The sequence below is a fragment of the Tachypleus tridentatus genome, chromosome 1, assembly GCF_004210375.1.
Source record: "Tachypleus tridentatus isolate NWPU-2018 chromosome 1, ASM421037v1, whole genome shotgun sequence".
NCBI classification, from domain to species: Eukaryota; Metazoa; Arthropoda; class Merostomata; order Xiphosura; family Limulidae; genus Tachypleus; species Tachypleus tridentatus.
In genome coordinates, this window is record NC_134825.1 from 166,916,867 (window position 1) to 166,934,078 (window position 17,212).

The window sequence follows — 17,212 nt, forward strand, 5'->3', positions numbered from 1 at the left end:
ACTACGAAATCCACTAACTAAACGGATATCCAGTTGTATATATCTACTGTTGAAACTGTGTTGAAAGAATGTTTGTTGAAAAGGTGTATAGTGTAGTTTAGGATATTATAATATCCCATAAAATCTTAAACATTGTTTTGAAATAAATTTTTATCAGGAAAAAAAATTTAAAAAAATCTGGATCGTACGCATATTTTGAAGGTTTTGTACTAGCCTGTTGCTGTTTTAGGATAAATTTGTTGAAAGTTTTATTATTATTATTGTATAATTCTGATTGGTTATAAGAACATCAGAACGACATCAAAGAAGAGTGCATAGCATTTATCATCCATATCATGTTTGTTTTATCCACCGAATAGTGAGATTGACCGTTGCATTATAACGCTCTCACGGCTGAAAGGACGAGGAATTGGTATATGTGTACGTAAAATGAATTTCGGGAAGTGCGACAACTGATTACCATAAACTATGCTTGTATTTTATTCCTCAAAACGACTTACCCTCCTTCACCTTCTTTAGAGAAAGAAGTATGCTTTGTGATTATTTGTGCAACAGAATTGTAACCAAATATTTCTTCCGGATATCGTGCCTATTAACTAGATGGCCAGGAATGACCATCCGGATATCGTGCCTATTAACTAGATGGCCAGGAATGACCAAGTAGTTATGGCGTTTAAGTCATAATCTGATGGTCGCGGGTTCAAATCCCCGTCACATCAAACATGTTCGCCCTTTCAGCCGTTGGGGCGTTATATTGTGACGGTCAGTCCCACTATTCGGTGGTAAAAGAGTAGCACAAGACTTGGCGGTGGGTGGTGATAACTAGCTGCCTTCCCTCTTATCTAACACTGCTAAAATAGGGACATCTATCGCAGATAGTCCTCGAGTAGATTTGTGCAAATTTCAAAAACACACAAACAAACTAATTTTCAGATAGATAAAAACAATGAATGTGTTATAAGTAACTGACGTCGCTACTTTTATCTCTAGAGCCAAATAAAGGCACAGCACTCTCGCCTTCAACTGACCTTTTTTATAGTTGAAATTGGGACAATCCATTTGTTACATATTTACACTTGTTTTGTTATTTATAACATACTAATTAGTACGCGTGTACGCATGTTTTGTACACGCATGTATATACGTATTTCCAGCTAAAAACTTAGATACACTAACAGGAACAAAGGTGCAATGAACGACGTACGATAAATGAAATACGTTTTTATTACACACCATGTCCTTAAGTGTGCAAATTAAACCTTGTATGACGTAACAAAACAATAGAAGTGAGATAGCTGTACATACTATACAGAATATTCAACGAAACAAAAATATAACTCTTTTTCACGTGGACAACCATTTTTTCAACTTGATTCCATTAATTCTCAAAAATTTTGGACAAATCATTTGCAGACACCTTTTAAAATGTATTTCCATGCCATAAGGCCCCCCCCCCTGTGGAACAGCAGTATGTCTTCGGATTTGCTTATAAAAAAAAAACCGGGTTTCGATACCCTTGGTGGGCAGAGTACAGGTATTCCCTTTTGTAGCTTTGTACTTAATTTTGAACAAGTAACAAACCATGCCATAAGGCTGCCAAATGAGGCTCCACCTCGGTGGACCTCAATGTTTACCTTGCATCATAAACAGAAACTGATGCTATTTCAACAAAAAAGAAGCACCTGTGTGGATAATGATGTAGCTTGGAAGTTTCTCACGATACAGGTAGACTTGTTTTCAATGATTAAATTCGTGTAATAATAATAGTAACGTATAATTGCGTTCTTTTAATTAAGACTACGTGGTTTCCACTTGAATATGTTTAACAGAGAAATTTCTTGGATAAATCGGGATATATATATCTTTCAGGTTGTTCATTAAAATGTTCTTTAGTTGACTAAATGTTTTCATACTTCTGGCCAGGTGGGTTAAGGCGTTCGACTCGTAATCTGAGGGTCGCAGGTTCGAATCCCCGTCGCACCAAACATGCTCGCCCTTCCAGCCGTGGGGGCGTTATAATATTACGGTCAATCCCACTATTCGTTGGTAAAAGAGTAGCTCAAGAGTTGACGATGGGTGGTGATGACTAGCTACCTTGCCTCTATTCTTATACTGCTAAATTAGAGACGGCTAGCGCAGATAACCCTCGTGTAGCTTTGCTCGAAATTCAAAAACAAACAATCTTCATTCTTTGTTCCAGATGCCTTTCGTTCGTTTTATTTCAGTGTGAGCTTTTGAAGGTAGGGAGAATTTGGAGAATACATTTTTCATAAAATTCTGAAGCTCTCATAAATGATTAAACATATGTTTTGTTAGTGATTGTGGAAATTTCCTTATGACTGTTGAACTTGTCTTTTTTTCCGAGACATCGGACTTTTCCACCTCTCACACTACGATAAAAAAAGAAAATGAAAGTTCAATGTATACAATTTTGGACGAACTTGGCCTTATTGTGAATCGTGCTTCTAGGATGTGCTCCAGATGTCTCATTGTATATTTGATTGAATAGTTTGTATAATTAAAGTACGTTGTGTATAATGCTTTGCTGCAGGTAGCACTTTATTATTAACCAAGAAAGTTTGGCAGGTGCTGAAGACAGATCAAATGGTATGATGAAATCTAATTTTTCACCAATACCAGATGTCAGAGGAATTTCCGCTGAGTCAGTAATACATTTACAAACTTAAGTACTAAAATCCAGAATTCAACTCCCCGCCGTTAACAGAATGCAAATAGCCTATTAACTAGTTTTGTACTAGGAAAACAAAAAGTTTGCGTAAACGAGTTTCTCAGATGTTTTTGCCAAAACGAGGAATGGATGGGACGTACATCGATATTCCTGATGCAGTAAATTCCCTGTAGTCTGTTTTCATTTGTATTATCGCTAGAGATGATGGAAATAACAAATCCTATGGCTACCAGACTTTTAGGTATTCTTTGAAAACCTTTTGGTGAAAAGATGAATACGATATGGCTTGGATGTGGTAGATGTACCAGTATATTGTTATTACAGATGTTTTTTTTTCCTGGGATATCCGTGAAAATATCTCTGAATACTTCTTGGTGCAGTTACCTGCTTTGATTGAGCATATCATCTGTGATCCGTTTCCATTATTTCCTGTAGTGTGGATCACATACTGCCCTAGGTTGTTTGTTATCTGCATGTATTCTGATCACGTGATTCTCAGAATTACAGGTGATCATTTTACATATTATGGATGAATTATCTTAAATGGCAAAAATTCACTTGATGCTTGGCGAATTTCACTGTGACGAAACGGTAATTAGAGAAAACGTTTGTCCCGTGTTCTTGGTTCATTTTTTTACGAAACGTGCTTATCAATATTTTCAAGTTACAACTGTTTGCATGTAATCATTGAAAGAAACTGTTTATAGTTGTATAACTACATACACTTCTTTCCTTGTTTAAGAGGAGGATTTCACGCCTTGATCTCTTAAGGTTTCCTCTGGAATATCAGTTCTCCTGAAAATTCCACAAGTAATTTTACCATAATTCACGATTTCATTAAAGGTGTTGTCACTGAATAGCACTGTGCATAATATACTAAGTTGTGCTTTCTCTTTAAAGATGGACGACCTACTGTGTTAACAGTCAGCCTTCTGCGAAATGAGATATCAGTCGTGGGCGTTGACATCATTAAAGTTTTGTCTCGTCCTTATTTTGGGATATTTTCTCTCACCCTTCATAGCTGGTACACAGTAATCAGCAACGTTTAAAAACAATTATGGTCAGTGGTTAAGAAGGGGCTATTGTGTGTGTATGTTTTGTTTTCTATTCCGAGATGACCTCTGAAAGCATATCAAGAACCACGGTTAATATTTTTCTCTTTCCTTTATACGTTGTAGGTATTACAACGTGCTTGTATTCATGCCCTACCAACTTCCTTAAAGACCATTAGTAATGAAGGTCTCCATTCATCTACTCAAAGTTACGAAGACCACCACAAGATTACCAGACTCCGATATAATCAGCAAATGTTGGTTTTTGTTTTCAAAAGTTTGATCTTCCTCTCGTACGGCCAGGCGGTTAGGGCGCTCGACTCGTAATCTGAAGGTCGTGGGTTCGAATCTCCGTCCCACCAAACATGCTCGCCCTTTGAACCGTAGAGGCATTATAATATTTCGGTGAATCCCACTATTCGTTGGTAAAAGAATAGCGCAAGAGATGGCGGTGGGCGGTGATACCTAGCTGCCTTCCCTCTAGTAGCTATGCGCAAAATTCAAAAACAAACTGACAAACTCTTCTTGTAGTTTTTTTCATCCGTAACAAGTCTGTTTGATGTTGCTAAAATAACTCCATTCCCAGGATCGTATCAGAAAAGCTCTCCGAGCTACTTTGTGTTCACAGAAACTCGATCTGTTTGCGGCCGTTCAAATGTCTACGTTTTTGTTTGTTCATTGACAGTTTTTGACTCAGCATCTTCTTTTTTTGTCTTCACCTAAAACGGTATGATCGACAGCTTCTGTTGCTGCTATAGTACGGGAGGGGATGATGCCTTCCGATGGTCATTCTAACCAACTGTATTTTTACTCATCACAGTACGATCCCTCTTATCAGTTAAGCCTGAAGAATTACTGAATACATTTATAGTTGTTGTTTGTTGTTTTGAATTAAGCACAAAACTACACAATGGGCTATGTGTGCTCTGCCCATCACGGATATCGTAACCCGGTTTTTAGCGTTGTAAGTCTGCAGACATACCGCTGAGCCACTGGGGAGGGCGGGCTAAATTTATAGAAACAACTCCTTGAATATCTTTGTAATGCACATCCATGTAAAGCTTACTACTTCCTTTGACTGGCGGTTTCGAATCCTTATCGCACCAAATATGCTCACCCTTTTAGCCGTGAGGACGTTATAATGTGGCTGTTAATCCCATTATTCGTTGGTAAAAGAGTATCCCAGTAGTTGGCGGTGGGTGGTGATGATTAGCTGCTTTCCCTCTAGTCTTACACTGCTAAATTAGGGACGGCTAGCACAGATAGCCCAGGTGTAACTTTGCTCGAAATTCAGAAACAAACTTATCGTGCACCTGCCGCCCCGGGGTGCAGGGCACATTTGTTTTACCCAGTACTCAGTAACGGCAGTGGCTTAGCTGGCACACTTAAATTATTTTGAATGAGAAAAGAAAATGTGAAAGGTATGACCCATGAATATATCTGATAGGTCTTATCAACATAGACTTGGTCACCATTAACATCGCCTACAGCACACGCCTAATAATAATATGGCCATGATTAATTAGTCATTAATGCATTTCCATATCAGTATTCATTATGTTTTAAGAGCAAAAGGATAAGTTACAGGGTGCTTTGGTAAACCCAAATTACGTTTTTTTTGCCATATTAACTAAAATACCCTCAGTAGCACAGCGGTATGTGTTCAGACTTAAAACTATAGAAACCGGATTTTCATAACTGTGATGGGCAGAGCACAGATGACGCGGCATGGCCTGGTGATTAAGGCACTCGACTCGTAATCTGAGGGTCGCTGGTTCGAATCTCCATCACACCAAACATGCTCACCCTTTCAGCCGTAAGGGCGTTATAATGTGACGGTCAATCCCACTATTCGTTGGTAAAAGAGTAGCCCAACAGTTGGGGGTGGGTGGTAATGACTAGTTCCCTTCCCTCTAGTCTTACACTGCAAAAGTAGGGACGGCTAGCGCAGATAGCCTTTGAGTAGTTTTGCGCGAAATTCAAAACAAACCAAACCAAACCAGAGCACAGATACCCCATTGTGTATCTTTGTGGTTAACTACAAACTAACTAACTTGTTCGGACTAATAGTTTTGGTGACATTCACTGTAGCAACGAAAAATAGCATTGGTTAAACAGCTCTATTGGGCCTATAACTTCTCTTTAGTGTAATTTGGATTATTAGCTCGAGCACAGGTGCCACTCCTAATGTGTTGAATGCATCCAACTATTAAATAATCACAAAGAGCTTTCGTTGTTAGGGCAACACAGTCACAATGGTCACATGCCTAATTTCAGACACATGTTCAGCTAGTGCAACACAATCATTGTTGCATTGTTCACACGCTTAACACTGAGCATGTTCTTACTTGAACCTGAGTGTGAATCATCATGCTATAAAAGTGACATCTAGCTGCCACTGTTTGAGTTATGTGATGGACTTTGCACCATTCGCGATGTTATTGGATATTTGACAGTGATATGTTAACTTGTATAGTCTATCCCATTTATAGTAGCCACATTCAAGGACAACACGTATGGCGTAGGTCTGAGAGATTAAATTCACCACGTTGAATATAGCAAACTTCATTGCGAATTTGTTGAAAAGATTACTTAAGACATTTTTTCATATTATTTGCAAGAAAGCGTTTTACAGTGCTGTGAAAACGTTTTCTACTGACCTGAATGTTTATTACAGTTCCCCGTATCATAGCATGTTTGAATGACAAGTAGGTTGCACGTGACGAAGTATTATTCCTCGAAACAGTTTCGTACACGTTCAGCAATAGATGATCTATTTTTATTTCTCATTTAGAGTTTCTTCATTCACTGCGGATATACTTATCACGTTTTTGCTTTTATTTGTATTATGTAATTTCTCGGACTGAGCATGCTCAGTGGACTATGATACATATTCGTGAGTTTCCCGTTTATTATGGCGGGACAAGGTGTATATTCCCAACGTCAAACATTTAAGGGTAAGATATACAGAGAGGACTTAGTTAATTATCTTTCAGCCAACTGAAGAATAAATCTGTTGTTGTCTTTGAATTAAGCACAAAGCTACACAATGGGCTGTTTGTGGTCTGCCCACCACGGGTATCGAAACCCGGATTTTAGTGTTAAAACCGCAGACATACCGCTGAGCCACTGGGGGGTGAACAAATCTGAAAGCACAGTATAGCTTAGGAGTTGTAATGAAGATACACAGCAGTGTGTCGTGCAGCCGTAACAACCTGGAGAAACAGTTGGTTGTTGAGAGGAGGAACAGTTAGCCATTCCCCAGCTCGGACTGTGGTAATCCAAACTACTGGACATACTACTTCACATGCCAAATTTTAAGGTAATCTACTAAGAAATACATGAGATATAAATATATTTTACACCCACCCCCCTTTTCGTGGTTTTTTTTTTTTTTTCCTTGAACTGAAAGTACCTGAAAACCTTTATTTGATTGAAAAACATACTTAACTGTTACGGATTTGTTTCAAATTTGGCACACTGATGGACATTTATAGCCTACAATTAGGCGTCAAATTTGATTTAAATATGGCTTTTATCTTTTTTGCTACTCTAAATGAGCCGTCTTTAATCCGAAAGGACGTGGAGATACAACACACAAGTATCAGTTAGGCCAAGCAAACTAGATAAACAGTTTGTAGCTTAAGTTTCCAAAAGAATTATACAGGTTGACGGCTGTTATTCGTTGTTATATGTTAAGCACAAATTTGCTAAGTTTATGAAATTATTATAATAGAGCGTTTAGCATCACATGATATTAGCTTAAGCAATTGACTTATGTATAATGATGCTTGTTTGGGCTGTACCGAGTGCATGTGGGTAGTGACAAGAAACTGGTAATCTGGATTAAATGGGTTTATCATAAAGAAAGCTATCAACACTGTTTTATACAGGTCTGTTCCGAATTTTGTTTTACCCACCAGCAAGCCACCGGAACAAACGAACGTGGCCTATCTAATTATTGAATGAATATAGGCTGTAAACTTATTAACACTCCTACGAAAAGTGGGGCCTAATAGGCCCCAGAGCAACTTGAAAGGTTATTAATATTAGGCTTATAATTTTGTATTTAAATGAAATTGCCATTTAAATCCATTAATGAATGGAATAACGAGATTCCCACTGTCCCTATCTACTGTCTAGCGAAACCACAGCCAGGGGAACGGGCTTGGAGAAATCAGGACTAGAAACGTCTTTTCGTAGGAGTGTTAATTATAAAAGCTACCAGTTTATCCGCCAATTTTGATTTCATTCCTTGAAGTCGCACGTTCAATCCTTTATTTTCACACCTAAGGTTAAAAAACAAACAAACAACAACCTTAGTTAGAGTATTAATACATGTGTGAGGATTTAGTTTCACGGATAGTATATCGCTCATTACAACCCATCAAATACAAGTTCTTTTAAATCAAAAGTAATCCGGATTTCGGTCTTTCTGAAACCGTAACGTGTGACAAATGGAAACACTAATTAAAAGACGTGTTTCTTCTTGCATTGAGACAGTCTACATCTGTGGGAGATATTTCTCGCCAGTCGGTAGCAGGCAGTGTTATCTGTCTAATCAACTTGAGTTTAAGATCCCTGTTGTTACATCAAGACAGTCCCGGAGGGGACAACGTGATATTTGGATTACGAGTTCTTTCCAACCATTACAACTCTCTGGTTTCTTGTCATAATAAACAGTGGTACAACACGTGGAATGTATGGTACTGTAACACTCGGAACTGTTGTTCATTAGGGCAAAGTATTATTCAGAAACGACACACATCCTAGGCCAGTACCATCTCAGGATATCTTTGAGCAATAATAAATCTATCACGTGGAGGCTCAATGACATCTTTATGTTCTTTCGTACCAATTCCACCCCACGCCAGATCAGAATTGCCACCGAAAATGGACGCATTAAGCTATGTTGCAGAAGTGTATTACTTTACTCAGGTTATTCGGGTACGAACACGCTGAGACTCGACCTTGACTTACCTGTTACTGCGACGAAAAGGGTTTCGGTTATTTTTATAAGATTCTGTCTGTTCAACACTGATTATTCACTTGTATAATAGATATATCACTCGATTTTTTAAAGATAAAATATTTTGTATCTGGTTTACAGAGAAGTTACTGATTTTTAAAAATATATATATTAATGCCATCCTTACGGTTTATTGCAATCAAAAACTTAACACTTAGAAACGGATTCTGAGCTTTAAGAAGTTACCGTTTAGCACAGAAATCGTGTGAAACAATGCCGTTATAACCTGTGACATGACATTTAACACTCGTGACATTTGAAACCCTATTACTTACGATGCCAATTTCCTTTTTCTGAGTTGGCTCAATGATCAGGACCTGGAACGATCGTTGTTGATAAATGGGAAAAGGGTAAGAACAGATTATAGATTTTTATATTTAAATTGTAACCTTGAGTTAAACGAAGTAGCTCTGAAAATTCGTGATGACGATAAACCCACTTGAAGTATAAATGTATTCTCAAGACGGCTGGTATGGGTATTAAAACTGTATTTTAATTAAAGTTTGCTAAATAAATTGTTATTTTTTAAAATAACAACAGTGAGATTACTTTAAAAAATAACAAATTAGTTCGCAGATGAATAAAAGACCGGAAGTTTCTTGTGAAACAAATCTATGATTTGTATAATTTCGAACCAGGTTTGGATATTTTAAACAGCATCAGTAGTTCGTCTAGGACACGACTGACTTGAACTTTGGTATTCTGAGTTAATTGTTTTTGTATTTAAAGAAAATGAGGAATTGCAGCTATCTCCTTACCGACACACGAGTAACCCCGAGTCACGCTGTTTTGTGCTTGTCTGTTTCCCACTGCCGCGTCTCCATACCGACACACGAGTAACCCCGAGTCACGCTGTTCAGTACTTGTCTGTTTCTCACTGCCGCGTCTCCTTACCGACACACGAGTAACCCCGAGTCACGCTGTTCAGTGCTTGTCTGTTTCTCACTGCGGCGTCTCCTTACCGACACACGAGTAACCCCGAGTCACGCTGTTTTGTGCTTGTCTGTTTCTCACTGCCGCGTCTCCTTACCGACACACGAGTAACCCCGAGTCACGCTGTTTAGTGCTTGTCTGTTTCTCACTGCCGCGTCTCCTTACCGACACACGAGTAACCCCGAGTCACGCTGTTTAGTACTTGTCTGTTTCTCACTGCCGCGTCTCCTTACCGACACACGAGTAACCCCACGAGTCACGCTGTTTTGTGCTTGTCTGTTTCTCACTGCCGCGTCTCCTTACCGACACACGAGTAACCCCGAGTCACGCTGTTTTGTGCTTGTCTGTTTTTCGCTGCCGCGTCTCCTTACCGACACACGAGTAACCCCGAGTCACGCTGTTTAGTACTTGTCTGTTTCTCACTGCCGCGAGCTAGAATTACGAATACAGTGGCTAGCTTTGCCGAAGTATCCGTTTCAAAGGTCACATTGTTTTGGGACGTGTTTTAGACAAATGACTGACTGCAGGAGAACCCGCCCGATTTGTTATTAATCTTCAGCACGTGATAAAAAAAAAAAAGAACAAACAAAACAAAGTTATTACATTTTAGGTAATTGTTGAGAAGATTTGTTTTTTTTTCAATTGATTTATCGTTTGTGCATTTTGTGCTGTTTAAACTTGAGTTCAAAAGGATTTTGACCTCAAAGTAAAATTTAATTGTTTCTGAAGTGTGACTTAAAAAGTAAACGTATGTGATGGTATGGAACTCCTATTGTGTCTAAATTGGATGTATTATTCATGACGATTTGTGAGTTGCGATGACGTAATGATTAGTGACATCATTTTTGTTTCTAACAAATTGCGATCATATTATCAAGAGAAAAATTAGAACTCTATATTAAATACTAATTACAATTCTTCCCACCGTGAAATAATATCATATAAATAAAATGGTCTGTTGGTCAGGGTGTTCGACTCACAATCTGAAGGGTGCGAGCTCGAATCCCCGTCCCACCAAACATGCTCGCCTTTCCAGTCGTGATGGCGTTTTTATTTTACGGCCAATCCCACTGTTTATTGGTAAAAGAGTAGCCCAACGGTTGGCGGTGGGTGTTTTTTTTACTAGCTGCCTTCCCCTTTTATTCTTTTACTACTAATTAAGGACGGCTAACAGAAATACCCAAAACACACACATACAATTTGTCGATTTTCATTTTTAGTAAAGTCATTTCGTATTTTCATTTCTGATTTATCCTATCATAGTTAGTAACATCGTAAGAAAAAAATTGTATTTGACCCTATTAATATTATGTTACGAAAAACAAAAGACGCAAAGAAATAAATAATAAAACTGTATAATATTCTAGCAGTAAATATTTAAAAATGATATTTTGAACGATAAGGGTTAATTAACAATGTTGATTTCATGACATAGTTGAGATTACCCCCCTCCTCAGTGGCATAGCGGTATGTCTGCTGCGGACTCAGACCGCTATAAACTGGGTTTCGATACCGATGATAGCCCATTTGTGTTTAATTCCAAGGAAACAAGCCATTCTTCTGAAATTTATATTTGATAATTTATATATATTAGTTATAAGAACATTAGAGACACAGTCGTTTGCTTATGAAATTAAGATAACGGAAAAAAACAACATTGCTCTTTGAACATCATAGGTTACTTTTAAAAGTTTAGACAATAATCAAAGAATTTCAGGTACAGCTTTCAGGGTAGAATAAGAGAAAAGCACACAAGTAGTAAGGTTTAATTGTTCACGTGTACTGCCAGATTAATGAATTAATTTGTGCTAAAAATAACTTATATATTGGAACGATTGTAAAATTTTAATTAGCCATTAAAACGTTTCTTCTGGTTTGATTAAATTAAATTCACGTTAAAGAAAGATACATTTAGGTCACTTTCCATTAACTGTCGCAACTCAGAAGCCTTGCGCTTTCCACGTGTACGTGACGTATAGTCTAGGCTTTTATTCTCCGAAATATTAACGTAATACGTTCAAAACTTGGTTGAGCATCAGAAAACTGTTTTCCAACTCTAGTATTTAAATAAATATTTCAGTCATACAAAAAAAAAAAGATTAAAATAGGCACGAAAATACGAAACTACTTCATTGAATAAAAAGTGGATTTATGTTGTTTGGTTTACCTTGAATTTCGTGCAAAGTTACTTGAGGGCTATCCGCGCTTGCCATCCCTAATTTAGCAACGAACAGTGGGATTGACCGTGATATAATAAGGCCCCTAAGGCTGAAAGAGTGATCATGTTCGGTGACGGGTATATGAACCCGAAGATTGAGAGTTGAGCGCCCCAACCACCATGTAATTTTATTTAAAATTATCTCGTATTCGCAGGAATTTAAATACGTAATGAATGGGCGGGTCTTGCTCTTCAATAATATTTATATTTATTATGGAGTTATAATTTTCTTCTGATAATATGTTTACAAGTTAGCAAAAAGTATTAGGAATAACCTGTTAGTAACCTCATGAATTCTTTTAACTTCACCAAGGATAATACAGCCAATACCGACACGATAAATGCCTTGCATCACACCTTATTCTTTAAAACTAGTATTTTAAGATGTATTATAGTCATAAGTAAAGATTAAAAAAAACATTCAGAAAGTAAAATAAATGCAGTGATGGCTAATATCAATTATTTAAAAGCAATATAAATAAGATAGTAGGGATGGCGTGTGTATCACCCCTACACATAAACACAGGTCCACAATGTAGTAGAATTTTAATAACATAAAAAAGTAAAATAAATGGTGTAAATGCCATCCCTATTATCTTGTTTGTGAAGGACTAATATTAGCCATCCCTATTATCTTGTTTGTATTGTTTATGAAGGACTAATATTAGCCATCCCTATTATCTTGTTTGCATTGTTTGTGAAGGACTGATATTAGCCATCCGTATTATCTTATTTGTGAAGGACTAATATTAGCCATCCCTATTATCTTGTTTATGAAGGACTAATATTAGCCATCCCTACTATCTTGTTTGTATTGTTTATGAAGGACTAATATTAGCCACTCCTACTATCTTGTTTTTATTGTTTATAAAGGACATGAAGGACTAATATTAGCCACCCCTACTATCTTGTATGTGTCGTTTGCGAAGGACTAATATTAGCCACCCCTACTATCTTGTTTGTATTGTTTATGATGGACTAATATTAGCCACCCCTACTATCTTGTTTCTATTGTTTATGATGGACTAATATTAGCCACCCCTACTATCTTGTTTGTATTGTTTATAAAGGATTAATATTAGCCATCCATATTATCTTGTTTGTATTGTTTATGAAGGACTAATATTAGCCACCCCTACTATCTTGTTTGTATTGTTTATGAAGGACTAATATCAGCCATCCCTACGATCTTGTTTGTATTGTTTATAGAGGATTAATATTAACTATCCCTACTATCTTGTTTGTATTGTTTATAAAGGACTAATATTAGCCACCCCTACTATCTTGTTTGTATTGTTTATAAAGGACATGAAGGACTAATATTAGCCACCCCTACTATCTTGTATGTGTCGTTTGCGAAGGACTAATATTAGCCACCCCTACTATCTTGTATGTGTCGTTTGCGAAGGACTAATATTAGCCACCCCTACTATCTTGTTTGTATTGTTTATGATAGACTAATATTAGCCACCCCTACTATCTTGTTTGTATTGTTTATGAAGGACTAATATTAGCCACTCCTACAATCTTGTTTGTATTATTTATGAAGTACTAATATTAGCCATCCCTACTATCTTGTTTGTATTGTTTATGAAGGACATGAAGGACTAATATTAGCTATCCCTACTATCTTGTTTGTATTGTTTATAAAGGACTAATATTAGCCATTTCTACTATCTTGTTTGTATTGTTTATGAAGGACATGAAGGACTAATATTAGCCATCCCTGTTATCTTGTTTGTATTGTTTATAAATGAATAATATTAGCTACCCCTACTATCTTGTTTGTATTGTTTATAAAGGACTAATATTAGCCACCCCTACTATCTTGTTTGTATTGTTTATAAAGGATTAATATTAGCCACCCCTACTATCTTGTTTGTATTGTTTATAAAGGACTAATATTAGCCACCCCTACTATCTTGTTTGTATTGTTTATGATGGACTAATATTAGCCACCCCTACTATCTTGTTTGTATTGTTTATAAAGGATTAATATTAGCCACCCCTACTATCTTGTTTGTATTGTTTATGAAGGACTAATATTAGCCATCCCTACTATCTTGTTTGTATTGTTTATAAAGGGTTAATATTAACTATCCCTACTATCTTGTTTGTATTGTTTATAAAGGACTAATATTAGCCACCCCTACTATCTTGTATGTGTCGTTTGCGAAGGACTAATATTAGCCACCCCTACTATTTTGTTTGTATTGTTTATAAAGGACTAATATTAGCCACCCCTACTATCTTGTATGTGTCGTTTGCGAAGGACTAATATTAGCCACCCCTACTATTTTGTTTGTATTGTTTATGATAGACTAATATTAGCCACCCCTACTATCTTGTTTGTATTGTTTATGATAGACTAATATTAGCCACCCCTACTATCTTGTTTGTATTGTTTATAAAGGATTAATATTAGCCACCCCTACTATCTTGTTTGTATTGTTTATGAAGGACTAATATTAGCCATCCCTACTATCTTGTATGTATTGTTTATGAAGGACTAATATTAGCCATCCCTACTATCTTGTATGTATTGTTTATGAAGGACTAATATTAGCCATCCCTATTATCTTGTTTGTATTGTTTATGAAGGACTAATATTAGCCATCCCTACTATCTTGTTTGTATTGTTTATAAAGGATTAATATTAGCCATCCCTACTATCTTGTTTGTATTGTTTATAAAGGATTAATATTAACTATCCCTACTATCTTGTTTGTATTGTTTATGAAGGACATGAAGGACTAATATTAGCTATCCCTACTATCTTGTTTGTATTGTTTATGAAGAACTAATATTAGCCATCCCTACTATCTTGTTTGTATTGTTTATGAAGGACTAATATTAGCCATCCCTACTATCTTGTTTGTATTGTTTATGAAGGACTAATATTAGCCACCCCTACTATCTTGTTTGTATTGTTTATGAAGGACTAATATTAGCCATCCCTACTATCTTGTTTGTATTGTTTATAAAGGATTAATATTAGCCATCCCTACTATCTTGTTTGTATTGTTTATGAAGGACATGAAGGACTAATATTAGCCAACCCTACTATCTTGTTTGTATTGTTTATGAAGGACATGAAGGACTAATATTAACCATCCCTACTTTTACTTCCATTTTTGAAATTTTTCTTTACTTGTTTTCCTTAATACAGCGTTTCAACAAACATATGAAGGTTATATATTTATAACCCAGTTCTAAATACAGTGAGATTCCAACTGTAATGTTTATTGTTTATCTATTAGTGGCTGGTAATTCGTTTCACCATGCACTAAAGATGTTTAAAGGAACACTGGTTCTATAAGAAAGCTAACTTCAAGGTATAATAATAACATCGTTTGCACTAAAATTGTGATTTTTAAAAAAGTATTCCTAGTTATTAATAATACTTATAAAAGTGGATATTCTATTTGAAACTTGTGTTACCTCAGTGAAATAGGTTGACACCACTGTTTGGATTTTTCAGTTGTGTATTAGAAGAAACTCAATGTTTTTCTGTTGTGATATTTATATAAAAGAAAACATAGTCTGGTGTTGTAAAGTACTTATACTTTATTAAAGATATTTAAAATACAGTTTTAATACTAGTGCGAGCTATCCCCACACAGGCAGTACTACCGTCTAAGCCCAGCGTGGCCAGGGGGGGCTACGGCGCTCGACTCATAATCTGAGGGTCGCGGGTTCGAATCCCCGTCGCATCAAACATGCTCGCCCTTTCAGGGCGTTATAATGTGACGGTCAAATCCACTATTCGTTGGTAAAAGAGTTGGCGGTGGGTGGTGATGACTACCTGCCTTCTCTCTAGTCTTATACTGCTAAATTCGGGACGGCCAGCGCAGATAGCCCTCGTGTAGCGTTGTGCAAAATTAAAAAAAAAAACAAGCTACCGTCTACCTAATAAAGAACTCTAATAACAAAATTATTTTTTAAATATCTATTCTGTTTATGTGCGGCATGGGAAGCTTGTATGGGTTTGTTTAAGCATTGAACTTTTCAACTTATTTAATAACCTGAATATTAATGTAATTAATATTGAATGTAATTTCATATTTCAAGTATTAAAATCGTATTTTATTTTAATTTTCTTTGGTCTTCATGTTACAGGAATTGTCAGAGTTCTTGCTTAACATTACCGGAATAATTCGACCTCCTTCAACATTCAATTAGCTGAACACTTTAATCGTATGTAAATAATATTTCTTAACATGTTATATCACTGCTGTCATTCGGCGGGTTCTTTTAGATTACTTTGTGAAAATAATCCCAAGCATAGTTTGCGTAATGATTACAAATTAATTTCTTTTATAATGTTTTTACAGGCTTCGTTCACTTTGACCCATGTAGTTGGCCTAACTAAAGGCAAAAAGGTTTCAACTCTAATTCCACAACTAAATTTAGGCCTAACGTTTCAATATGAACGGCGACAGATTATGCCACTCTTGAGTAGCTTTGTGAGATAAACTCGTAGCTCACCAAGTAACTGAATAACGGAACAGACACAAGTAGGTCTTATTTAAATACTTCACTTGTAGCAGGACCCAACAAACTGACTGGTCACTTGTATTCGTGAGTGATATACCCATGTAGATCGTGATCAAATTTACCACATCTTAATCTGGTGCGCCCTCTATCCAACATGCACAACTCCGAGCACGATTATAATATTCTATGCAAGTGTTTGATGTATATTTGTCTGTAATATATATTTATTTTTATATTAGTTTCAGCAGTCTGTTGGAGCAACAAAACTTGACGCGATGAAATACATGAAAACTTTTGTAGTAGGATTCTTCGAACGAGTTCGCCTTGTGTCGTCCTTGGTTATATACGTATGAGCTCGTGCATTTGAAGAGCTTGTTGTCCTTCTGTAACACGAGATAAAATTTTCAAAACAGGTTTTCAACGCATCGAGTTGCTATTTTACCGCTGTCCAACAGAGGTCGCATGGTAATAGCGGGTGGATACTCTTATAAGGGCAAATGGGAGGGGGGCTGTACAGTTGTAAGTCTTAATAGTTTAATTTGTTCATGTGGTTTAAATGTATTTTGTTGATTATTTGTGTGTTATGGTCTAAAATTATTGCGTTGATGGTGTGTTTATGACAAGTTAATATTTTATTGACAAACGCAACTTACTGGTGAATGAACCACGTGGTTATTTTGATTTCCATATATTTTGGTAACAACAACCCTTTTTATCCATTCACCTCGAAACTTCCGTCCGAAAAGCAAGAGGACAACAATGTGGACGAGAGAATAAAATTGTTGACCTTACGG

General features: G+C 36.6%; 1 protein-coding gene across 11 annotated transcripts in view; it reads left to right on the forward strand.

Annotated features, from left to right (window-relative positions):
• The window catches only part of LOC143229871 (single-stranded DNA-binding protein 3-like), a 258,681-nt gene that overhangs the window by 102,303 nt on the left and 139,166 nt on the right, over positions 1 to 17,212 (forward strand). The gene's annotated exons all lie outside the window — the stretch shown is intronic.